Source organism: Lissotriton helveticus, chromosome 5_1 (assembly GCF_964261635.1).
Source record: "Lissotriton helveticus chromosome 5_1, aLisHel1.1, whole genome shotgun sequence".
Classification (NCBI taxonomy): domain Eukaryota; kingdom Metazoa; phylum Chordata; class Amphibia; order Caudata; family Salamandridae; genus Lissotriton; species Lissotriton helveticus.
This window is the reverse complement of record NC_136065.1, coordinates 530,576,544-530,603,480: the sequence shown is the minus strand read 5'-3', so window position 1 is coordinate 530,603,480 and position 26,937 is coordinate 530,576,544.

Sequence of the window (26,937 nt, the reverse complement as noted above, 5' to 3'; positions counted from 1 at the left end):
AGCAGACTGGAGGTGCTTGCGATCCTGATGGTTCAATCGCCAGCACTTCTTGTCCTGTATGGGGAAGAGGGCGAGAGTAGCAGTCCTCCTGACCCTGCACTTCCCATGGAAAGTCATTCACACACAAGCAGAATTACATGGTAGGCTCCTGTCCCTGTGAGTTACCATGAAGACCTACACCTTTACACTGGCTAATATATAAATACTAGGGGTAAGCAAAGAATTCAACTCCGCCGGCAGAGATTGCAGAGTTCTGCCCTGCCGCGCATTGTGCGAAGCGCAGAGTTCCGCTAAACTTCACTAAGTTATGTGGAGTGGAGTTGTTTCTCTCGCGCGGCTCTCTAATATTAAGTTAGCGAGTGCAAGCAACAGCAAGAAAAATCATGGGCAATCACAGCAGGTCATGGCCGCTTGCCATGGGAAATCTTCTGCTCACATTGAGGAAGCTGCCACTCGAGTAGTGCTGTTTGAGGTAAACGTTATAGTATTGGACAAATTGTTGACTTTAAAATCACTGCAGGCAACGCGACCTACCACACTCTGCTGCTCATGGAACTCCCCAGAGTGTGGCAGAGTTTTTTTGGCTTGAACACTGCCCAGGCCTAGGAATACCCCAGATGAAAACCATGAAGACTTCATCCTGGAAACTGTGGAATGGGTGATGGCCCCAACTGATGCTGACGTCTTTATCGAGGGAGAGGATAACCTCCATCCTAGACAGGTCAGTTCAGAGGACAGGGCAGATGGGGTCCCTTCCACTGACGGGCCGTCAAAGGTTGGCAGAATTTGGGCTAACAATCGTATGGCACATGCAACATACCACTGTGTGGGATTACACTTTCTGTTCAGCTGCACATCAAACATATGCCAGGAAAAACTTTTTCTGTGCATCTACATGCCTTCTTGCAGCCACCAAGATAGTGGACATAAGTGTAGCTGCCATTTCAGATTACAGCCCTGTCTGCATTCCGTTACATTTGCCAGGCTTTAAACCTCCACACTGCTTCTGACGCCTCAACCAAAAACTCCTAACATACAAGTCCACCATATCTGAAGTCATGGATGCTGTAGATACCTTTCTATACATTAAGGATACTCCTGACACCTCCATAGCTATGTTATGAAGGCAGTGGTTTGGGGTCACTTTATAGCAATTGCTGCATGACTCAGTAAGGATAGAAAGGGCAAACAGATTTTCTTAGAGAGACGTGTGAAAGAGCTGGAGGAGGTGCTCAAACAATCAGGCTCACACAAAGTTAGGTATCAACTCATGATGATGCATCAACAACTTAAGGCCCTGGATATGGACAGAGCAAAGTATGCCCTCCTGCATACTAAACAGAAGTGTTACAGAGGGGGCAACAATGTGGGATGACTGTTGGCTCACCGTCTATGGGCCCGGTCCCTTAAACAATGAGCAGCTGAAATAGAGGGATCACAAGGCACCAAGATACACCAAGATGAACACATTGCTCAGGCTTCTGAACACTTCTATGCTACCTATACACAGCTGATGCACTCTAGAGAGAGGATGCCGAGTCCTACTCGCCACAGGTGTCTTTGCATCGCATCCCTCAAGATGATGCTTCACAATTAGACAGGGACGCTCACATTGATGAAGTGCTTGCAGCCATTATTCGACTGCAACCAGGCAAAACATTGGGCCAAAATGGTTACACATTTATGAAATGTTTGCAGCACACCAAGCCCCTCCTCTTGTTCAACTTTACAACTGCTTCTGTACTACTTATTTCCTTACAGATACAATAAAAATGGCTACTATTACTGTGCTCCCCAAATTAGGCAAACACCCTGTGCTCTGCTCAATATACCAGGCAATTTCCTTATTTAGCATTGAGGCCAAGATCTTTATTATCATGCTGGCAGCTCGCCTCACCTCGCCCCATACATGCAGGGTCTGGTGGACCCTGACCTGAATGGGTAATACCCGAGAGGGGCTGCAGTAACAACACTAAACACGTCTGTCATCTCGTCTAAACCCAGGTCTCCCGGGTACCTGCCCTTCTGCTGTCTGTCAATGCTGAGAAGGTATTCGACAGAGTGCACTGGCCATACCTTTAATTAATCCTAAATAAAATTGGCTTTGGGCAGCGGTTCCATTTCTGGATCTGGTGCAGCTACACCTGCCCTACCTCAACAGTTAGGGTGAATTGACTGATGTTGCCACCCTTTGACATTGCTGTAGGCACCTGACACGGCTGGCCCCTGTCCCGCTCCTCTACGCCCTATACATGAATCCATTTGCATAATGAATCCACAGAAACCCTACAATAATGAGCATAATAATGGTGGAGAGGGAGCATAAACTTGCACTATATGCTGAAGATGTCATGAACACCCTCATGCATCCTGCCAATTCTCTACCCCGCTGATGAGAGAGTTGGAGGCTTTTGGGAAAGCATCAGGGCTCAAGTCAACATTGAGAAATCACATGCACTTAATCTCACCATTCAAAAGACTGAGCAATTCCTACTTGCGCACTGCTTCCTGTTTACCTGGGCTACCCAGGGGGATTACAAATCCATTCTACACCTGTGTGCACCACCAAGAGCAACTATGCAGCACTCCTATTTACCTTGCTGTCCACTCTCCTTTCCTGGAATGAATATGCCCTCTGCTGGCTGAGATGGCTCGCAGTGGTCAAAATGACTCTCTGCCCAATCTCCGTCATGCAGACTCTGCGATTAAAGCCCCCTTCGCATATCCTTAGCAAATTGCAACACCTTATAGAAAGACTATATTTCTCATGTGCTCAGGGCAATGATGGGCACTTGGGACAGAGTGCAAACATCAAATAAACTATCCACCTGCATCTCTCCCCAAACTCCGATAACAGGGAACCTTGACTTCCCACCTGCATACATGGGGACTGCATTCGTACAATGGCAGCACACCAACTGTAGAAGAACAGGGGACTTTTTCTAACAAGATGGGCTAATGGACTTTGCACATATCTGACTTAACTATGATATCCCTCCTACCACACACTAGTAATATGTAATGATCCACCCTTGGGTTACGTAGCTGACCATACGCTCACATGCTACCCATCAGTTTTTGCCATTCAAAAAGTGGCTACTCACGCGGCACACAGACAAGTGCCTTCTATCTAACATTTATGCCTTTATCAATGCCTCGCTGTCCATGACCAAATCAACAGACCAGCAATGATGCAAACAGGAATGTGAATGTCCCTTCAACCCAAAGAATAGTCGAACATTTTATGAAAAGCCCATTCTTCTGCTTACAGTGTCTGGGGTGAATAGACACTACTTAAGCTTGCACACTACTGGTATTGTACTCCAGCTGGAATGGGTAAGTGGCAGCGGGGCTGGGACATGATGTGAACAGAATGTGGACAGATAGGCATGGATCCTCTGGAATTGCACCAACTGCAACAATAATGGACAGAGGTCCTAGCAGACGTTGACAAGATATATTATACTGATCACCCCAGGTTTCCCAGCTATATATGCCTAGGTCTTCCCAACACATTTACCTGCCCCTTGAGTATGCAAAGGGATGGGCTATTACTTTGGCCCTTTGCACAGCGAAACAAGTCATATTGTTGTGGTGGGACACAACCAAAATACCTACACAGCTCGATTGGCTGTTTAAGCTATGGGAACTCCTTGGCATAAAAAAATGTACAGCTGTAAAGGTGCCCCAATTTGATAAGGTATGGGGACTGTGTGTACAGTTCCTCTCCTACTAATTCAGGGAATTAACCTGCGCCACATTCTTGTGCATACTATGCCTTACCTGTTGCAGGGTTTCTGTACTCACACAGAACTGTGCACAGAGGAGTGGAACCTCGGCAAATTAGGATGTCCCAAAACTTACCTTAGCAACCAACTCACCCCTTACCGAGCTAGCTACAGTGTCTCATTGGACATATCAAACTCCCAATGTTTAGACAAACCAGAACATGAACTTACAGTACCTCAGGGTACGTGGGACTCATGAACACTCTTTTGTTATATTATCATTACAAACCAGAACATGGAGTAAAGAAGACACATGTGCATTTGAAATGTTTATTTACTAATGCCGTCTTCTCAGGCGCAGTATCTTAGATAATACAAGTATACTTATTATCAGTATCAAAATTATCAGCATAGTTACTAAGACATAAAAAGCGAATGGTGACAGCATGTTAACATGCTGTAATGAATAAGAGTTAACAACACTTATATCTCACCCTCCCTAACACATATATTATATTATTAGCTAAGAAGGTCTCTTTGGTTTGTTTTAGGGCGGGCCCATACCTTAGTGTCCTAGCATGAAGGAATCACATCAGCATACACCAGCTCTCTCTGCATGTGCACCGCATCAAGTGTGTTAACAATTCTCGTGCAAAGCAATATCAATCCCGCCTCAAGCCCAAGTTGGCAAAGGCTGCACTTGTGTTATGACTATGAAGGCGTGGAGATCAGACCTCATAACAATTCCATATCGTGTTGCTCCTGAAACTTCAGCACTCTCCGTGCAGACATGGTTTATTAAACAAAACTGATATCAGAGCAATAACATATTATTCTCACATACACCACGGCAAACCACTAGGTTGAAAGCTAAGTCAACAATTAAGGGTCGTGTGCAGAAGTTGCAAGAAAGGAAAAATGGCGTTTAAATCTCAAATGTACCTATGCTAACTTAACACGATATAAGGATATATAGGAGCTATACAACACCCCCCCATGATCCGAGAACGGACTAAATAAGATAACAGAAGTGCCATCACATGAGAGCAGAATCCAATTATAAACGAGCATGAATAAAAATTCAATTATAAAAACTAATGCTAAAAAATAGCCCACAAGTATAATGTGGCTCAAGCCAATAGGCAAGCAAAAATAAAATGTCTTGACCAAAAGTCAATAAAATCAAGGAAATGCTATCAATCAGCATGTCAATTTGAGGCAGTGTCTATGATAAGACTGTATATGAAAAGTAAGCCGCAACAGCCTCCAGGAGGAAGTCACTGTCCTCATCCGAAAACAGTTCAGCCATCCAATTTAAAAGATGAAAGGAACATACGTGATCTTCCAGCACCGGATCCTCTATAACCATCAGAGGACAGCTCGGTGGGTTTTCAAGAAAACTTCGTTCCAAGAAATTTCGCGCTGCCGACAACACATCCCAGGGACCCATTAGTCCATGTGCCACCGCCAAGGCCATAATCCTTTCGTCAGAACAAACCAACTCGTGAGCAATGATAGGACTCATCAGTTGATCAAAATCGACGTCAGAAGATATTGGTCCGCAGAGACACAAATCAATGGCCCAAAGGAAATCACAGGTCAGGCAGCGAAATACAGGCTGGACACAGGTGAAAAAGGAGAACCGAAAAGATAATCCAAACGCCGTGCTTAGAGTCGCCAACGGCAGTGTGCCATAATAATCAAGCATGCGGTTGCGAAACCGCGTCAGTAGCAGCTGAGCGTGGTCTTGCACAGGAAGGGCATCCATATTTAAAAAGGCAGAAAACCACCAATGCGCCAGCCGCTAATGCAAGTAAAAACGGGAACCCTCCAAATAAGGATGAAAAAATAGAATGGAAGAAGGCAGGGATGACTCCAAAAATCTTCTCAAAGGAAGTCACGAGACCACCGCTAACAACTTTAAAAAAATGTGCTAGGCCCGTTGTGGAGGATGCGTTAAAGATAGAACGGACCATGGCTCCGAAATGCAAAGGCAAATCAGTATTTAAAAGAGCCTGAACCTCCGTACGGGTGTTAGCAATGTGAAGCACGAAAGTTTCACGGGCCGAGCTCAAGGCCACCTCTTTCTGGGACAATAGAGCTCTTATTCTAGCCATGCCGCTGAATTCTGCTCCCAAGGTCGGTATCTGTGGCCAAATGGAAGACTCCCTATGTTCACGTGTGGGAGGATAAAGAACATTTCTGCAGCAAATAACTCGCTCACTAACCGTTACTATGAAAGCTATACCTTTAATTAAACCACAACAGTTTTAATTATTGAGCATTAAATAACTACCATTCTCTAACAATTTAAACGTGGGGATGATAGCAGGAACTGGCGTGCCCTGTAAAACGCAAGCCATATTCGGTCGGTCCTTGTTACATGAACCGTGTAACTGTATGTGTCTGCACATTAAAGAATGATCTGGCGTCTCAGTACACTCATCCCCTGTTAGATAAACTTCTTGTTCATCCTTGAAACATCTGTATGTGTATGGGAGTGACCAGACCTCATGAAGAAAACCGCTACCTAAGGGTTCAAAACGACCTATTGGCACATATTTCATACAATTTGAAAACTTATATAAAGCAAAAGGCAGTGTTATTAAACCGTGGATAAGCCACGTAGCAGTAGTGGCTTCTGCCACAGAAAAAGGTAAAGACTCCAATCTTTCAATATGGAGCATAGAAAAGGAAGCATCACGCATTGAAAGCAAGCGTTGTTTGTCTGTCAAATTAAACGGGGAAAATAAAGAGGAAACGTTCATGTATCCCCAGGGAACTTTACCCATTTTCAGAGTCTGAAGTGTCCATGCAAACTGCATGATTGACCGTAATTGATTTTGACCATGGTATAATACTGACACTTCATCATGCACAATATCAACAACAGACGACACAATATTATCTAATGTGTAAATTCTAGAGGAAAGCACGTTAATGCTATTGTCAACAACTGCAAGCACTTTCTCAAGATTCGCCTGATCAATAGCCCTAAGGCGTGAAGCGGCCTCAATCTGTGAGAGTTTCCAAATTTCATTGTAAACCCCATATAACCACCTTTTCGACCTGCCACTAGCTGGGCCTTTAATGAAATCATTCAAATCCACGTCTGCATTCAGTTTGGAAAGGTGATACTTAACCGCAGGTAAAGTTGAATGTTTCAGCCAAGCTTGACACAACTTGCCCACAGAGTAAGAGGTGACAGTATGACTCAAATCAAACCGGGGATCAGATCTAACAGTCTTAAAACCGTCAGATATATTCAAAAATCTTTTTTGGCAAGAATCAGCACTACGGTGCCAAAGCAGCCAACCCCTGGGATTCATACTGGAAATGTTAAAGGAGGAATTAAGAAGCAGAGCCTGTATATCTTTAATGGACAATTGAGTAAAATTACTCCAATTCTCATATTCCTCCAACTCCGGGAAAGACGGGGTGTTTAACCTTTTAGACGTAGCCAATCCAAAGCATGTGGTCTGGGAAATGGTTTCATTTAAAAACAACATATGATTTGGGATGAGACATGCACGGTGCAAAGCCTCAGTGCCTCGTACCTGCCAGGCCCTTGAACCCCAAACTGATTTAAGGTCTATTGTTTCCTTCCATAACTCATAGCCCCCAGTAACTAATTGATCTAGGAAGGCCTTCGAGTACAACAATTTTGTATCGGTAAGTCTAACCTTGGACAGTGGCTGTTTGTGAAATTTAAAATAAAAGGACTCGGGATTGGACTGGTTAAAGTCAGTGAAATAAGTATACTTTTTAAGAAACGTTTCTGAACTCCCTTGTGTAGGAGCTGGGCAATGTTCCCACTGAGTAAAATTAACAGCCTCCCTTCGGGAAGATGTTTTGTGTAAGAAGTGATTGCCATAATGTTGGTAACAGAACAATTCACCATAATTAGCAGATTCTAAATATAAATCCTCAGCATCAAAAGCAGCATAGTATTTCAAATCAGAAAACAAACTTTCCACAGCATTAACATCCCAATCATCAGAACAAATGTTTTGTTTCACCACATCCCCCATATTAACTCTTAGTACATTAGGAACATTAACGACTTCCGTTGGGCCATGAATCTGAAAACGAACTGCATCCCACGCGATTCCATCCAGAACAGGCCATGCTGTGATGTTAACCAAAGTCAAGTCTCTTTTTAATCTGTGTGTAGAATGTGAAGAGGAAAGTGGGGCCAATGTTCCATTTAAATGAGTAATGCAAGTTCTCTCCTCGACATAGTGTCCATTCATAATCCGAAAAAAATAAAACACAAAACCAATTGACATAAAAAGGTAAACCGAAAAAAGAACCAGCCAAATGTATATCCAAGGAGGAATCAAAAAATGTTTTTTAAACAGGCTAGCATATACCGCAATTTGAGAGGGTTTTTTCGAGGCAAGGGAAGCAGAGTCAAATGAAAATCTGGATTCCGTGGCTAAACGAGCTTGCAGGTCAGGCATGGACAAATTAGTGGGGTATGTATAGTCTGTCTCATCCATGTTAGTTCCGGGCAAATTATTTAATAATGGACTGGAAACAGCAGGTAATTCGATGGCCACTTCAGGTTCAATATTAGAGGCAGTGGGCATAATTGAATTTCTCACAATGGAAGGACAGGAAACAGCCGGTGTCATGCTAAGAAGAATCGGCCACTCTGTGTATCTTGACCTTGTCAATAGAAATAAACCTGTTTTCCTTACGACCTGGAAGTGGTGGTAAAATGACTGTTCTTGTGCCCTTCACTCCAAGCACTGGGACTGGAGCTCGATAGGAGGGACCAAACTCTTTCTTGTTGTCGATCTTCTCTCGAACCAGTTCTCCAACTTGGGGTAGCCAGCCAACTACCGGGATCTGCAACGCATCATCCGAAGTGGAGGGCAAATGTTCCTTTGCAAGACTGTCTCTGGTCTTTTGTAGATTCTGTAAAACATTGCAATGTTCATCTGCGTCAAAGGAAGTGGCGCGAACCACAGAGTCTAGACCGTCAAGGTCAGGGACGTACATCTTGATGCCAAAGAGCATTTCGTATGGGGTCCGCCCACCCAGAGACCTTCTAGGGAGATTAGTAAGAGCACGCTGCACGCCATAGAGGTGAGCCAGCCAGTTTCTGCCAGTGCCTATAACTCGGGCTGTCAAAGATTGCTTTAAATCACGGTTCATTCGTTCAACTACACTATTACCCTCAGGTCTGTAGGGTGACGAAAACTTGACTTGGACCCCCATCGAAATCATGGCATCCTTATACGCCTTAGAGGCGAAAGCCGGACCCTGATCCGAATGGAAGGTACCACAGGCAAAAATCCCTATAAAGATACGCAAATCTCTAATGACAGTCCGTGAATCAGCGCTGCGATGTGGCCATACCCACACAAAGCGTGTGCATGAGTCAACTGCTACTAAGATGTATTTATACGCAGTATCAGATGAAAATGGACCGCAGTGATCTAAATAAACACAGCCTAGCGGTTTATTAGAAATGTACAACTGAGTCTGAGGCGGACGCGTAGCAGTTGAAGGTTTAATCTGCTGGCATATGTCACAAAGAAGGACATAATCACGCGTCTGTTTGTACAGTCCCCGCCACCAGAAACGTAATTGTAATTGAGTTACAGTGGCCGAGACGCCCGCATGCGCAGACGCCACACCTTCATGAGCCGCTGTAATCAAGTCTGCTCTGCGATCCGAGTTGGGAATCAGCCGTTCCCCAACATCAGGAATTGTCACAAAAGGAACCTTTTCGGGACTTAAGTGGTATTTATACTTCGAAGGGAATCCCGCAGGATGTTTACTTCCCTTCTCAGAGGCAGCAATCGCTGCCAAGATGTCGCTATCAATCTTGGTTTTAGACCTAGTAACTGCTGCAACTAAGTATGTAGATACTGCTGATTTCGCCGCTTCATCAGCAAGCGAGTTGCCAACAGCGTGAACTCCCACGCGCTGATGACCGAGAGTATGAATCACATAAACGAGTGGCAACATAGCCTTAAGCTCTGCCACTCGAACCCAGATCATTTTATGTTTTATTGTGCTACCCTTGGAATCATGAAAATCATTTTGAATCCAAAAGAACAAGTTTTCATTGTAAGACTGGACACAGTAGTAAGAATCACTTACAATTAGAGTAGTAACACTTGGATCTGCGTACTCCAAAGCTAGTAAGAGAGCACGAAGCTCTGCCAATTGCGCGGTGCAATCGCCCAGGGGCAACGTGTGTACCTCCCTGGAAATGAACTCATCATTCAACATAGCACCGACCACAATGGCGCATGCGGAAACGTAGGCATGTTTAGAGCCATGCGCAACCTGCGCCGACCCATCAGTGTAAATGATGCAATGGAAGTCCTCCAAAGGTCGCATCGCCAGAGGAGCAGGATGAACGAATTCATACTGCAAGTACTCCTGCGACCGTAAGGAAGCGTCAAAAATAAACATGACATCCGTGGATGACAATGACGCAGCCCACTGAATCCACCGAGGGTGCAAAGCCTTTGAATTTGGTACACTGGCTTTCGTGACTGCCTCCAAATGAGGACAGGGTGTTACCACTAGCATGCGTTTCCCCTGTGACAGAGCTCGTTCTTTTAGAATTGCCATCTGTACAGCAGTTAAAACTTCTTCCACTGTGGGAAACCGCATCTCAGCCGAAGTGTACAAGTGTGACTTGTAAGCGATAGGTACTGTGTCACCTTCATTAAAAGTGAGGTATGTGAAACCCACCGTCCCGGGAATTATTCTTATTACCAGGTTGGTGTGGTTATCACGAGTCAGTAAATATTTAGAAGCGAGCAGATCAGCCTGCAAGGATAGCAAAATGGCTGAATGCTCAGGCAGCCAGCATGATTTTGAGAAAGTTGGTTGTATCAAAGCATACAAAGGCTTGATACGCTGGGCATATTCCGGAATGTAAGTTCTGCCGAAATTCAAAAAGCCCAGTAAAGATTGTAATTTTTTCAGTGTTGTTGGAGCGCGCAATTGTGCGCACTTCTCTAAGAAGTGAGGAGCCAAACCTCTACCTTCATTGTTGAGCTCATAGCCCAAAAACAACACTGTGTGTTCTGCAATGTGCGATTTTGCAAAATTAAATTTGTAACCCATGTCTGCAAAGGTACAAATTATGGAATTCACTCGACACAGATGCATCCAAATTTCGTCGTCTTTGAGATAAATATCATCCACATAAGAACATGCATCCGGATCGATTCCCTCCAATAGTGTGACTATTCTGGAGGTGAAGACCCCAGGACTATTTTTGTAGCCCATTGGGAGTCGCCGGAAGCATTTTTGCACACCAGCGGACGTAAAACTTGTCCATCGGGAGCTAAAGCCATCCAGTCTGTGGGCATAAAAACCATTGGAAATGTCAAGCGTTGTCTTGAAACGCTTACGCACTAGACTATCCACTAGGGCAGAGCCGTGAGTATTCTGTACTGCACAGTTACGGCAATGCGAGTTCAAATGCCGGTAATCCAATACCAAACGATATGACCCGTCAGGTTTGGTCACAGTAAAAAGGGGATTATTCATTGGTGACACACACGTTTCAATAACTCCCTGATATTCCAATTGTTCAAGGATTTCTGCGACGGCCGCTTTAGCTTCACGCCGTATGGGATATTGAGGCTGAGGCAGCGGCTCAGACCGCAAAGGAATTTCGTGGCATGGGGACAATTTGTCCCAACCACATTGGTTGCGGTAGAGAGCCGGTGCTAGAGCACGAGCCCACTCTTCTGCAAAATGCTGCGCATGCTCAGTTGAGACAGTGTGCACGAAACTGGGAAGGATTACCTCCTCCCCTCGCGGCGCTGCGAGCACAAAAGGTGGGGGCCAGTCAGCCTCGGAAAGCAAAATGTCGTACGTAGACGAAAGGTTCTCCCAAAATACCCCTCTGACAGTACGCTGTATGTCACCTTCAATTAACAGGACAATTTCAAAAAGTCTTTCAGGGGGAGCCAATCTCGTATCGGCTGTTTCTATAACAACAAAAACTTCAGTCGCTGTCACCCTCAGTAGTGGACGGAGCGCCTCTCTGACTATGGTAATCTCAGCCGCGCTGTCCAGCAAGGTCAGAGCCCACGTCAGATTTCGAAGCCGCGTTCTCACTATCTGTGGCATATCTATGCGCTGTTAAGGCCGCGACTTTCTTCTTCGCAAACTGCGGACGCTTAGGCGTAGAATCCTCCTGCTTCACTGCGCCGTCTGTCTGGCGGGACTGACCACGTCCTTGCTGGCCACCACGTCCACGTCCACCCCCTCCTCCACCACCGGTCTTCTGGGCCGATGTTTCCTGAAAGGAACGAGGAGAGCGTTGATCAGAACCCTGAAAACGATCAGGTGATTTAATCATCGCGCGATCGCGCAAATCATAAACTCTGTCTGCCGGCGCAGGAGCTTGTGGCGCAGGATAAGAATCCTGAGTCTGCTGTTGCTGCTTCCCCTGTTTCTGTTTTTTAGGCCAATTTTGTTTTTTGGACTTGGGCTGGACATCTGCCTCAGCAGGCTGTCCTTGCGGTTGTTTCTTCTCCTTGATAGCAAAATATTTCAGACCTTTACTTGTGCGACCAATAGTTTTATATGCGGCCACAACAATCTTCGCTAACTGTCCGGGTTTATCGGCATCGGGCAGAGCAGCCAAAGCATTCGACACCTGAAAGTTAACTGCATCTCCTTTAACATTGGAGAGAATGAGATCACTTACAATCTCAAACGAACCACACAGGCGCATACCCAATTCAACCGCTGCCTCTAGACCGTGATCATTCTGAACACGTCTAATTATTTCAGGCAGAGCATTCATAGACGGGGTGCCGAAGCACCTCGTATAAACTGCCGCAAAAGTTTTTCCCCAGCTTTCACAGTCAGCAAGTTCAGGAGTAATATCCTTCGGTAGAGTAATCGTTAACATTCTATGTTTATCAGCAGGAGTAGAATTCGGAAAAACCGCCTCCAGTTGATCAAACTTCTCTGCTAGCCAGAATGGGAAGTCATCGTTGTCAACAGGACGCGCACCAAAAACCGAATTAACCATCACTGGATTGAGACGCATTCCGCCTCGTTCCATGGGAGCGGCCGCACCCCCCTGGGGACCACCAGGAAGATGACGACCGATGTATTGCACTAAAGCACGAATCACGGAAATGGAAACTACATGTAGCCTGCGAATTTCTGCCAGGGTACAAGCCCCGTGATTCGGGTGCGGGGTAAAGCCACCCAACGCAGGCCAATTTGTACCTGGAATTGAGAGTGGACCTAACCTCGCAGGGGACAAAGAGTGGGGGAGGGCGCCATCAAACCAAACTCGATGCTGCCAATGATCAATAGGTATTTCCAATGCCCTGTACGGCGTATATTCAGCTGGGACATCCGAGGCGGTGTAGGAGTGGAACAAACCAGAATTAGCGTCCACAGCCGGAAACGTAACCCAAGAGTAAAACAACTCGTAAGGAAACGCCGGATCTGCACATACCACGAAAATCACAGCCATCCCATCTACTGGGACCTGGTACGTCTGAAGATGGTTGCGTACCGCTACGCGACTATGCTGCGCAATAGCCACCGCCGCCATGACAACACTGGAAACAAGAACACACAAAGAATACTTTGTAGCACAACTGGGTAGTAATTCAAAGAAACCGTTTAAGAAAGAATCAAGCTTGAATAAAGACCTATTTCAAAAAATAGGTAGGTTTCACCGACACCCCGTTTTCCGGAAACGGATGTGAAGGGGTTAAGGCATGAACGATAAACTACTCGAGTGTCATGATATAAGACCACCGAAACCGTTGGGCGCCATGTTGCAGGGTTTCTGTACTCACACAGAACTGTGCACAGAGGAGTGGAACCTCGGCAAATTAGGATGTCCCAAAACTTACCTTAGCAACCAACTCACCCCTTACCGAGCTAGCTACAGTGTCTCATTGGACATATCAAACTCCCAATGTTTAGACAAACCAGAACATGAACTTACAGTACCTCAGGGTACGTGGGACTCATGAACACTCTTTTGTTATATTATCATTACAAACCAGAACATGGAGTAAAGAAGACACATGTGCATTTGAAATGTTTATTTACTAATGCCGTCTTCTCAGGCGCAGTATCTTAGATAATACAAGTGTACTTATTATCAGTATCAAAATTATCAGCATAGTTACTAAGACATAAAAAGCGAATGGTGACAGCATGTTAACATGCTGTAATGAATAAGAGTTAACAACACTTATATCTCACCCTCCCTAACACATATATTATATTATTAGCTAAGAAGGTCTCTTTGGGTTGTTTTAGGGCGGGCCCATACCTTAGTGTCCTAGCATGAAGGAATCACATCAGCATACACCAGCTCTCTCTGCATGTGCACCGCATCAAGTGTGTTAACAATTCTCGTGCAAAGCAATATCAATCCCGCCTCAAGCCCAAGTTGGCAAAGGCTGCACTTGTGTTATGACTATGAAGGCGTGGAGATCAGACCTCATAACAATTCCATATCGTGTTGCTCCTGAAACTTCAGCACTCTCCGTGCAGACATGGTTTATTAAACAAAACTGATATCAGAGCAATAACATATTATTCTCACATACACCACGGCAAACCACTAGGTTGAAAGCTAAGTCAACAATTAAGGGTCGTGTGCAGAAGTTGCAAGAAAGGAAAAATGGCGTTTAAATCTCAAATGTACCTATGCTAACTTAACACGATATAAGGATATATAGGAGCTATACAACATACCCACACACTGCAAAGTGCTGATTAACACATCACTGTTCAGACTTGACATGCACTTGAATCACGGTCCAGACATCAGGCTCGCCTTCCAACCTTGGTTACCTGGCAGACCCTAATTGCCCTTTCGACTCTCCTCACCACAAGGGTCCTCGCCATAAATGGCTTAAGCCAGTCTGTGCTAAAATAGGAACAAGATCTTGCCAAACAGCTTTACGTATCTTGAGAACTGATACAAGTGAGGTCATAGTCATTGCCATGGCCAAGTTTTGGAGCTGGGTGTGGGTCATCAGAAGGAACAGGCTGCAGGCACTATGTGACTGATGTTATCTGATATGACGTAGTTTGCATTAATTTCCTTGTACATAAGATTGAGGTGTCTATCCAACCCAGTGTATTATATCTTTTTTACTTGATATGTTTTTATATGGGATTTTAGTGATTTTATGATGTTTTAAAGATATTTCCTGATTTTTAATACTTTTATTTTATGTGTCTTTTATGATTGTTCAAATAGAATAAAGACTAACTGAGTCTCCTCACCTCTGCCTACAAGCACTCTACCTCTCCTCGCCATTCTCCCCTTATACCCCATTTTCATCTTGCCTCCTATTGTCCCTCACCCGCAAGTGGATGTAGGTGAGAGGTTGTTCTAATGTCTCTTCTTAAACTATTAAAACAGATTTAAATCTAAAGTGCAGCATCTGCCAAAACCCTAATCCCAAACTTCCAAATGCCAATCCAGTCCTGCGCCCTTAGCATTGAGCATAAAGTGCTACATCTGCCAGAACCCTCCAATCGACAACATTGCACTGATCGGAACCGACACATTGCTGCCGTTGCAGGAACCAGATCGACACATCGTACTTGGAACTGCTGCATCACCTCCAGAACAACCGCTTCAGAACCTACACATCACCGCCACTGCATGGAGAAGATCGATGCATCGCCTCTACAGTGTGGAGACACCAGGCGCATTGCCGTCCAATTTCACTACTCCCCACCCTCTCTAAAATTTTGGAGAGATACATAAATGGACATCTAGCCAGGTTCATTGAAACCAATGAGCTTCTTCATCCTTCCCAATCCAGCTTTAGGACCGGTTACTCTAAGGAGTCCACACTTTTAGGTGTGACTGCAAAGCTCCGACAGAACCTGGATGCAGGTGGAACTATGGCCCTGGTATTGCTGGATCTCAGCACGGCCTTTGATCCGGTCTCCCATACCGTACTTATAAAGTCCCTCCAATCCTCTGGAGTCACTGGGACGGCCCTGCAATGGCTTTCGTCTTTCCTTTCCAATCGTAACTTCCAGGTTTTTTCATCTACTGCTAAATCTCAGTCATATTCTTCACCTTACGGGGTCCCACAGGGTTCAATCCTCAGCCCCCTGCTCTTTAACATATATGTTAGACCCCTGGCAGTGGTGGTAGAGGATTCTGGATTGTTGCTATTCTCATACACCGACGACACCCAGATCATCTTCTTCCTTTCAGTGGGTAAGACCTCCGAGCCGTCTATCCTCAAAACAGGCCTCATCAAAGTCATGACCTGAATGAACGCCAACCTCTTAAAACTTAATGGTGAAAAAACAGAGGTCCTGGGAAAAAATAAAGATCTCTGGGGCCCCAACACTGGCCCCCGGAAATGGGTGTGCTCCCACAACCCCCATCCCAGGTACGCAACCTTGGTTTTATCATCGACGATTCGCTATCCATGCGTCAGCAAGTTACCAAGGTTGCCGCTACCTGTTTTACCATCTTAAAATGGTTGAGGAAAATTGTGTGGATGCTACCTGCTCATACCCAGCGTACCGTAGTCCAGGCCCTTGTTACATCAAGGCTGGATTACGGGAACATCCTTTATCTGGTCGTTAATAAATATGTAACGCGTAAGTTGCAGCGAGTTCAGAACTCTGCTGCCAGATTACTTTGCCGAGCCTCCGAAACCGCCTCGGCCACCAGGCTGCTGGGGAGCCTCCACTGGCTTTCGGTGGAGAAACGGGTTGTGTTTAAGGTCCTTACTTACATGTTCCGATTTAAGCATGCAACGTCTCCCCTCTATTTACAACGCCTAGCCTATCTTTAAGTCCCTTCGCGCACTCTCCGGTCTTCTACACTACCAAAATTCCAAGTCCCTTAGACCAGACATTCCCGTAAGGGAGGGCGCTCCTTCTCATACTTGGGTCCTGTCTTATGGAGTGCTCTGCCTCTGTTTCTCCGTACACAATCCAACCTTCTTTTTTTCCGTAAATCTCTGAAGACCTGGCTTTTTGGCCAGTAGTTCTCTCCTGTCTCTTTGCTGCTCCCTCATGGCGCCAGGAAACCCTTTTTGGGTAGCTGTTGCGCTGACACATACATTTAATTTAATAATAGTAATAATAATAATTGCATTCATAATTGCTACACCTCTGAACCAGCACATCACTCATCAACTGATGCATTACCACCGTTGCGTGGAGAAATCCGGTGCATCACCCCAACTGCGTGGGGATTACCGATGCATCTTGTTGTTTTGCCACTGAGTGGCTCCTGTATCCAGCCCACGCTCCATTGTGGTCGGCCTAAACTCTTGACTTTTCCCCGGTACAGCGTAACCAATTAGCTCTCTAGTTTGCTGACTGCTTCTAAGCACTATTTTTGGATTTAATCTTTAGAAATTCATATATTGACTTCTGCTGGTTGGAATTTTGTTGTTTGGTCTTGTTTTATGTATAAAATTATTATCTATTTTTCTACTTGGAAGTGGTGTTATTTTATGGTGTTTTCACTGTGTTACTGTTTGAAGTGTTGTACAAATACTTTACACATTGCCTCTTAAGTTAAGCCTGACTGCTCTATACCAAGCGACCAGAGGGTGAGCAAAGGTTCATTTAAAGTATGTTTCTGACTTGCTATGAGTAAGATTGTGGTTCCTGCTTGTATAGGGTGCATAAAGCTGCCTATCAGAAACCCAATTTCAAACATATGGTATATTATGCTATGCTTGCAATGTTATGTTAGACTAGGCTATGCTATGAGTTGGTATTTAATGTTATGTTGATTTGTACAACTTATCACCATGAGGATATCCAGGTGCTGGAGATAGAATGTAGGCCTGGCAGTGCTGTTTTGAACAGCCAGGTCTTCAGTTTCTTTCAGAAATTGAGAAGTGAAGTAGCAGTCCTGATGTGTTGTCGAGGTATGCTGCTCTGATGTTGTGAAGGGCTTTGTAGGCATGGATCAGTAGCTTTAATTTTCAACGTTTATTGATGGGTAGCCAGCATAGTTCAACGAGGTAGGGAGTGATGTGTGTGCCTCTGGGGATGTCCAGGGTGAGACTAACGTCGGTGTTTTGGATAGTCAGGAGTCACTGCATAAGCTGGTTGAAGATGCCTAAGTACAGTACTTTGCCATAGTCAAGACTACTGATTATGAGGGCCTCTGACAGAGCGTCTTGTGTGTGGGGGGAGCCATTCGAAGATCATGCGGAGTGTGCTGAGAATGAGACTGCAAGTTGCAATCACAGCATTGACCTGCTTATTCATCAAGTGTTTTTTTTCAAGGATGCTGCTGATGTTTCTGGCATCCATTATCAAAAATGGGGTGACCCAGAGTGGTCCTGGACCTGGGTACAGTACGGTATCAGAAACAATGGTCCTGGACCTAAATTGGTTTTTAGATTTAATCAAGCTTATAATTGTGAGTTCCTTAATGTGAGCTTCCCCTCACTTTCTCATAGTATTCAATACAAACATTTAGACTGGAAATGCAACAACCCAGATTGACATGTTGGAGAATAGACACATTTTTATTCTACCAGATTCCAGTAATCTTTTTTGAAAATCAAAATTAGTTCTTGACACTTTTGGTACATAAGGAGGATGCTCAAAAGAGCATGCAAAACGAGAGGTGCTCAAGAATTAGAGGGGTGAGTGAAAAAGAGCAAAAGATTGTGATGTTTTTAAAAACATGGAGAAACATGTACTGGTTCACTAATTCCAGTCAAACGTGTCTTGGCCACATATGGTATTACCATATAGTACATTTCCATTACTGTTTATCCTTCAAAATTATTTTTGTAGCATGTTTACACAGATTAGGGTTATGCGTGGTCCAAGAGGGTATTAGGGGGCGTCGATGTTTCGACCCGATTTAATGCTTAGCGGTTAGTGGGAGCCTCAGCCTGCGGGTTTTCTTCAGGACCGAAGGGCAACCTCTGTACCAGAGTGATGTCAACCTCCTAGGTATAAAGGTCAATGTATAAGGGTTGTGCATAATTTATGGACATTGCATTAAACAGACTGTGCTAATCTAGCACTGTCAGTGACTCACCCATGTGAAGATCAGGGTAGTTGGGGTAATTAATATACCAAGCAGGGCATCTTTTGATATCTCACAGGTATATCATTCGCCAGAACCCATGTGTTCATCCGTGGCTGTATTCCTAATCTGTATGTGGAGAGTTTATAATTACCTAGTACCCATCATGTGGTGAGCTGGCAACATAGTCCATTTAGGGCAGTATCACTTATCCCATTCAAAATATCCGACCCTTTCTTTAATGGGTGTATGATGAGGTCTCTGCAATTATGTACCATTTCATTGGGAGGGGGCGGCGTCCTCACCTGAAGTGAGAGGAGCTGCCGTCAGTCAAACTACTTTAATGACAATTAAATGAACAAATTGCTGTTATTGTGCACTGCGTGCACTTACCCCAGTCAGAAGAGGTAGAGACTTCCTCTTTGTGTATAGTGCCGGATTAGGTCACTGTTGAAAAAATATAGGCGTTAAATGGGCCTATTCCTCTTGGGCATGTATAAACTACCTCGATTAGGCAGTATGTTTAGGGAAAGGGGGCTTCTCACCTGGGTGAATTGGCGTCTTCATTACGCTTACGAAAATCGTTCAAGCGGACCCGCAGCAACAAGGACGTTTTTAAACGTCTCTCCATCGCCCGAGATAATCCAGACCCAATGCAATGAGACAAACATCACTGGTAGCATAAAAGGCCACTTTTATTCGTTAGATCAGGCAATTTATAAATATCCGTAAACCTTCAAACAGTTGTAATTTTACATTTATCTTCAGAACCGTTGAATTTGCATATTGTACCAAAACCATAACATTTATTTCTGCACTTGTTTGTTTATAACTGTATTGTTCCAAAACCAATATAACTTCCTTTTTCTTGAATTCACCACCATGTTTCAAAATCTTTCACTTTTCCATCTTTTCTTTCCTTTTCCCCCATCCTGTACCTCCCACCACCCTCTCTCATGAAGGACGGTCAAGTCCGCTCTAGATCTTGACCTCCCCCTATTCCGCCACTCCCAGATAATAGGATACACATCAATTGCCTGACCTACAGTGGCATATTGCATGTCTAACATCTCTGTCTTTGCATACAAGCTTGTTAACAACATAAACCATTTTATTGAACATCTTGTCATCAAAGGGTGGGTGGGTGGGCCTCGCCTAAAAACTCCTACCTCCTATGCCTGTAAACTCCCATGGCGCCTCTCCCCTGACTAAACTCCTGCGCAGCAATCTACGCGCGCGCCCTGTCCTAACGCGTCATTGCTCCGGGTCCGTCCACCCGGGCGAAAATCCGCGGGGGGAGACTGCTTCGCTCTTCTCCCCCCGAGGATCGCATCGCCCGAGATAATCCAGACCCAATGCAATGAGACAAACATCACTGGTAGCATAAAAGGCCACTTTTATTCGTTAAATCAGGCAATTTATAAATATCCGTAAACCTTCAAACAGTTGTAATTTTACATTTATCTTCAGAACCGTTGAATTTGCATATTGTACCAAAACCATAACATTTATTTCTGCACTTGTTTGTTTATAACTGTATTGTTCCAAAACCAATATAACTTCCTTTTTCTTGAATTCACCACCATGTTTCAAAATCTTTCACTTTTCCATCTTTTCTTTCCTTTTCCCCCATCCTGTACCTCCCACCACCCTCTCTCATGAAGGACGGTCAAGTCCGCTCTAGATCTTGACCTCCCCCTATTCCGCCACCCAGGAAAAACCTTGGATTTTTCCTGACCCCACCCGAAAACCAAAACAATTCTTATCTTACTTTGTTGTTACTCAGTTCAGCCCGCTTTTTTTTTTTTTTTGGAAGACACCCACAAATCCACTTTCGAAAGTTTGTATAACATGTCTCTAATTTCAAGCATGTAATACGCCATCCCCAATTGTGTGAGGTGGACAAACAAACAACTGGCCTTCCTTCCCAGTGATGCTGTCATGTGCGATTGTCTATATCCCCAAACCCACACAGAAAATCTGCATAGCCTTGTTTAACTGTTCTTGGCTTTTGCCATGGCACTATGGCACCTTGCATTCCTCCACTGTTGTCTAAACGCAAATTTGTTCCACCCTAGACTGGTCCCTAGCCAATTCTCGTATACCACAGCTAAATCTAATTGCATGCTTTGAATAAACTTAAACCCAATAATGCCACAAGGTCATTCTCCCCTAGATGGAGGATTAGCATATCAGGGCCACCTCTGTCATACCCGATCTTTGCCAATAAAGGGAACAAAATCTCTCAGCGCATTCCCCCTTTGCCGCACCAGTAAAGTTCATGTCCAGCACCGGGGATACCCAAATTCCTTCCCTAGCTTTGGTGGTCAGCAAAAATCACGACCCACTTCACAAATGAGTGTCCCATGATCCAGATTTGTTTTTTGGCCAGACTCAAGCCCCAAATTGCACTTAGAAATTCATGCCATGCAAGCTACCTACGCATAGAACAGGAACAACCATCAAACTTCCAGCCACCGGGTAGTTTTTTTTTTTTTTTTTTTTTTATATATCTATATATATATATATATACATACACATACATACACATATATATATATATATATATATATATATATATATATATATATATATATATATATATATATATACATATACATATACATACACATACACAACACATTTTATTTTTATTTTTTTATATCCCAACCATGACGCCTCCGCTCACCTCTCCAAGTCTAACAGAAATGGATCCCATACTATAAGGGATTCTGGACAACTAACGTCAACAAATGTACGGAAACACCTCCAGCACCAGAAAAAGATAATATTGTCCCAGTGTGCAGGACAAAATCCCACCCGTGATTGAAATGAGGGGGTAGTAAAAAGGATTCCCATTCTTGCCGTGGAAAACGAACCCCAATACCACTCCCACTCAGTGAAAACCATGCCCACCTGCCCCTTTGATCCGGTTGTACTGTCACGACCAAAATCCAAATTACCTTCTGGAACCTATACATTTGTAGATTTCCTGCCCAAAGGACTCCTTAAGCCCCTCAAATCTGAAAACCAAAAATGCCCCAAAGAACTAATATCATATGCAGCCGAACACGACTAAGCTCCCACCCAGCAAAACAGCAAACGAGCAAGTACCGTAGAAGCTGTTGTAACCAATCAAAAGAAATTGGCTCCCGCTAAAGCAAACTGAATGAGTCCTCCCCTTACTGAAACTTGGAACCTTCGCTTCAATAAAACCACACCCTTCAACTCTCTACCCCAACCACTGCCCCTTAAAAGAAAGCCTTGAAAACTTGCCCGCAAAACGTGGTATAATGACAAAACTTTGCACGCTACCGGTCGTGCCCACACAGCCTACTAGCTATTACCTATCTGACTTTAGCTGCGCAGCCCGCTGCTGAAAATTCTTGGGGATCATCACGCCCACGATGTCCCACTCGCTGACCTTGATTCATCGTGAAATCCGCTCGTGACCTCTGAAAAATACTGGCAGACATGAAGTTACCCCGAAAAAACCCCGACCCCAATTCCGGATTGACTACCACCGGAACCGCATTTCCAATGTATACCCCATATTATCGACACCACTGTTCATTCATAGCCAAAATTTTACTCCGTTTGATCAACCAGAAAAGTTGCAATAGTATCGTAGTATTTGGCAATTCGCCCTCACCAATTTGCCATCATACACCATCAAGAGGTCCCTGCCTGCGTCGCGACTGGTAAAAATACACCTTATGACCCTCCCTAGCTAGTAGCAAGGTCCTCCACCAATTTCTAACCGCTCCAGCTAGAAACCGCCATATACTTACCCTTCGCAGTAACCCTGCGAAATACCTTTCATCACCGCAGTTCCAACGTCCGAGTGTGTAGCCCCACACCCGAAGTGACCACATTGAGGATTAGCAGCAGAGACCACCGCACTAGTAAAGTCTCGTGAATACTGTGACCTACGCAAAGCCGCTCCTGCTTCGCAATGTTGATAAAGAAAAACTAGGACCTGCCCAAGGAACAGGTCCGCCACCAAATTTTAACCGCTCCGGTCAAAACCGCCATATACTTACCCCTCGCAGGAGCCCTGCTGATACCTTTTGTCTCTGCCGTTGTTACAAGCCACCCCCATTGAATCAGAGTCAATGTCCACTTGAGGGTGGCAGGTGGATGACGGGGTTCCCTCTAGACGCTGCACGCCGTGGCCACTTAGCTCCTCCGTCTTCTTCCATAACCGAGCCCATCCGAAGCAAGTCAAGGACGATGGAAATGCCGTCCCAGTGTGTCCTTGAGGTTTGATAGACTGCCATTATTGTAGTACTACCCTGTACCTGAGTTCTGCACTCTTTGGTAACCTGCACATAACTGTCCTTCTTGTAACACAGTTGTCTCCCACCCGCTTTTGCTTGCTGACGATACCTGCACCATTGCCGCCACTGCCTATGTCATGTGCATTCCCATGGTTGAGCGCCCCCGACCCACTGCAGCAGTATACCACCGCTTGTACGTAGTACGCTTCATAACCTGCTCATAAAACACTTTGTTCCTTATGTAATGCACTGCTTGCCAACCCCTGTACCCCGTTCTATCCGGACCGTCACCCCGCCCCAATCAATGCCACCCTCGCTTCTGCCAGTTGTTCAGCTACAATGCTCCCCCACATCTCCAGACATATGCCTTCTCTATGTATATAGAGCTAACTCTAATCACTAGTATATGCAATAGACCTTTGTACTATCTACCCTGCCTCTGAGGCTCTTAGAGTATATACATTTGTATCTCCTCCTTATCCTTATGTGACTTTACATCTTGTACATTTGCAATAAAACATTATTTTTTTTTTTTTTTTTTTTTTACCTGTATGTAAAGCATGTAATCTAAATTCCTTAAGTTTCTCAACCAGTTCCCCTGTAAAGCGCTCTGACACCTTCGGGCCAAGTTCGCGCCACACAACATTGCACAAATAAAGAAATAAACAATAAATCACTGTTCCCCTGTGAAGCACTCTGACTTCCCTTGACAAAGTCCACACTGTACAAAAACGCCCAATTAAATTATTGAATAGCGGCACACCGCCCTGCCTGTAGAAGCGCTCTCGTCGACTTCCTCGCCTAAAAACTCCTACCTCCTATGCCTGTAAACTCCCATGGCGCCTCTCCCCTGACTAAACTCCTGCGCAGCAATCTACGCGCGCGCCCTGTCCTAACGCGTCATTGCTCCGGGTCCGTCCACCCGGGCGAAAATCCGCGGGGGGAGACTGCTTCGCTCTTCTCCCCCCGAGGATCGCAATGTGCACCTACGCCGGTGAAAGCGCGTTCGTGCATGCCGGTGCCAGCGTGTGTCTATGGGCAACAGAGGAAAGACTACATATGAGACATCTGTAAACGTTGCATAAGCACGTGTTATTACTCATATTTAGTGTGATTGTCAAACTGGATAATTTATATACATTTAGGACGTTATTTACACGTTGCACATGTGAGAAGTTATTCCAGTGAACACAAGTTGGTTATCGTACATGGTAATAAATAATCAACATTAACGTTGTGGAGCGATTTGGATATCTGCAAAACATTCATGGCTGCTATGTTTCTGGCGTGGTCTGTGAGGCATTGAACCTAAATTGATTGGACACCAGGAGAAATCCCATTATGGATCACTTGTTACAGACAATCTGAATCTCTGTTTTATCTGTGCTGAATTTATGCACTTCTCTCACATCTAGTTGGCCACATTGGACATACAGGAGGTGAAATTGTTCCTGGTGGTGTTGTTTTTGTCGGTAAAGAAGGGATGACTTGATTGTTCTTGGTGTAGGATACAAAGTTGATGTTGTGGACTTTTATGGTACAGGCGAGCGATGCCATGTACACTTTGAACAGGACTGGGCAAAGGGGAGAGCCTTGGGAGACTCCGCAGATGAGCTTCTTGTGTTCAGAGCTATAATTAGGGAGTCAGACTCATTGTCTCCTGTTGGAGAGGAGGGAGGTGATCCAACTCAAGGCGGGCCTGCATTCCTGACTCCTGGAGTTTGAAGATGAGGGAGCCATGGTAGAAGTGTCAAAGGCCACTGAGTGGTCAAGCAGGATGCTGCCAGGAGGGTGATATCCATGCTGTGCTTGCTGTAGAACGCTGACTTGGTGGAGTCCAGTAGGTGGTGCTGTTCTAAATGGGCGCAGAGTTGCTTGTTGATCCCTTACACCAGGACTTTGGCCGGGAAAGGAAGGAACGAGATGGATCTATAGTTGCTGATATCTTTCAGGTAAGCAGCGGGTTTCTTCAGTGGAGCTGTTACTTTTGCATGTTTCCAGCTATCCGGTAAGGTTCTGCTGAGGATGGATAAGTTGATGATAGTATGAGGTTGGCGCTGCTCAGTGTGGTTCCCAGTTTGTACATGTAGTCAGGGCAGGGTTCTTTGGGGGGACCCTGAGTGTATGGTCTGCATACTTCTGGCAGTGTCTTTTGTGCTGAGAAGGCTCTAGTTCATTAGAAGCTGGGCTTTCCCGGTGGTGGTGGAGGTTTGTGTGATCATGTCGACTATGGTGGGTTGGGTTGCGAAGTTGATTTAGATCTTGAGTATTTTGTTGTGATGACTTTAAGAGGATCATCTCCTAGAAATTCAGGAAATTAGTTAATGCTGGCAAAAAAAAAAACTTATTTAAGTGTATTTTAGTTAAGGGAAGGATCTGTAGTGTCTTTTTGAACAGCAAAGGCCAAATTACAAAACCATTTCAGCTGTAGTAAGAAAAGTCTTTAGGCCATGGTGGAATGTACTCTGCTGCCCTGGAGGGTCACATACCATCATATTCAGAGCTCACTGCTTGCTTGGTGGCAATATATGTGCCTTCATAGGAACCACAGCCACAGTAGTCCTGCTGAAGGGATTGTAGCTTTGACTTGTGGGTACCATGTTCAATGCTCACACATAGCTAAGTATTGTGTTTTAGAAACACAAACTTCCAAAGTGTTAGTTTTTTTCTATTTAAAAAACAAATTGTCGTTACAAGTTGGGAGTTTTCTCGCAGACAGAGAGGATACGTTCCATGTTTTCCTCTTCTAGACCACCGGGCTTTCCTTAAAGAACTTGAACAGGTAAAAAGTACATTTTAACATTCAGCATAAATACGGTAGACAGTCTGAGAATTGTAGACCAATGTCCCATCTGCCTATGGTTTCAAACAGAACAGCAAGAGGAGGATCTGGTGGCAGAAACATGATGGTTCACTTAACTCTAAAAAGAGCAAACAAACTGGGTGTGTTGTAGATATGATACTCCCTTATGTTTATGTCAGAGTAATTTGTGTGCTAAACTCTAAATAAGAATAATACCCTAGTGACGGTTTGGTTTTGCCCATTTTACAGATGAAGCAAAAAAATTTAGGGATGTGCCTAGTTTCATATTTTTAAATACATTTACAAACTTTATGTTAATGTAGTTGATTGGCTAATATTGTGGTTTGATGGCCTGGCAAATACCAAATAATGTAATGCGAGATACGGTCAGCAAACTCATCTCAGCAGAAAATGTCTCTCACTAAGACAATATCTACTTAAACAAGCCTCCCGGCAGAAAAATTAGTGTACCAGCAGTAAAATATGTAATGTTTAATTTTGTGAGTTTCAGACGTGTAATAAAAATTTTGAATGGGCCCAGATAAAGGTTTTCTGTAATTTCCCCTAGAGTAGCTCCTCCAACCCAGTCCTCAAACATTTGTGATGGGGATGGCTGGGGTAGGCTAGTAGGCACAAGTCCATCCTTGGAAAGAGAACTTGTATTCAACCAACACTGCATGACGTGTAAATGCCATGCTGTGCAGGAACGGTTGTGCTTGAATGCAGAGGGGCACATGTTGTGCCCCCCTGCATGCACCCCAGGGCCAGGAGGCACAAAGGGGCCCTATAGGCCCCCCTTTTGTTTCGTCTCCACCACAGTTTTCATGGTGAAGGAACCCCCATTCAAACCATGGAGGAGAGGAAACTCATAATATGCTGGGCCCAACCGTGGCTGTCCCGCCAAGAATATTGCAGCCTCAAGACTGCCTGGCGGCGGTGGTGGTGCAATGGTGGTCCGACTGCCCTTTTTGTAATGGGACGGTCGAACCGTCGGTGCGGTGGTGGCTGGACCGCCACTTCCACACCACCACCATGCCTCAACAAGTATGGCAGTCCTCGTACCTCCAGACTCATAATTAGGCCTTTACTGACGTGACAGCAATA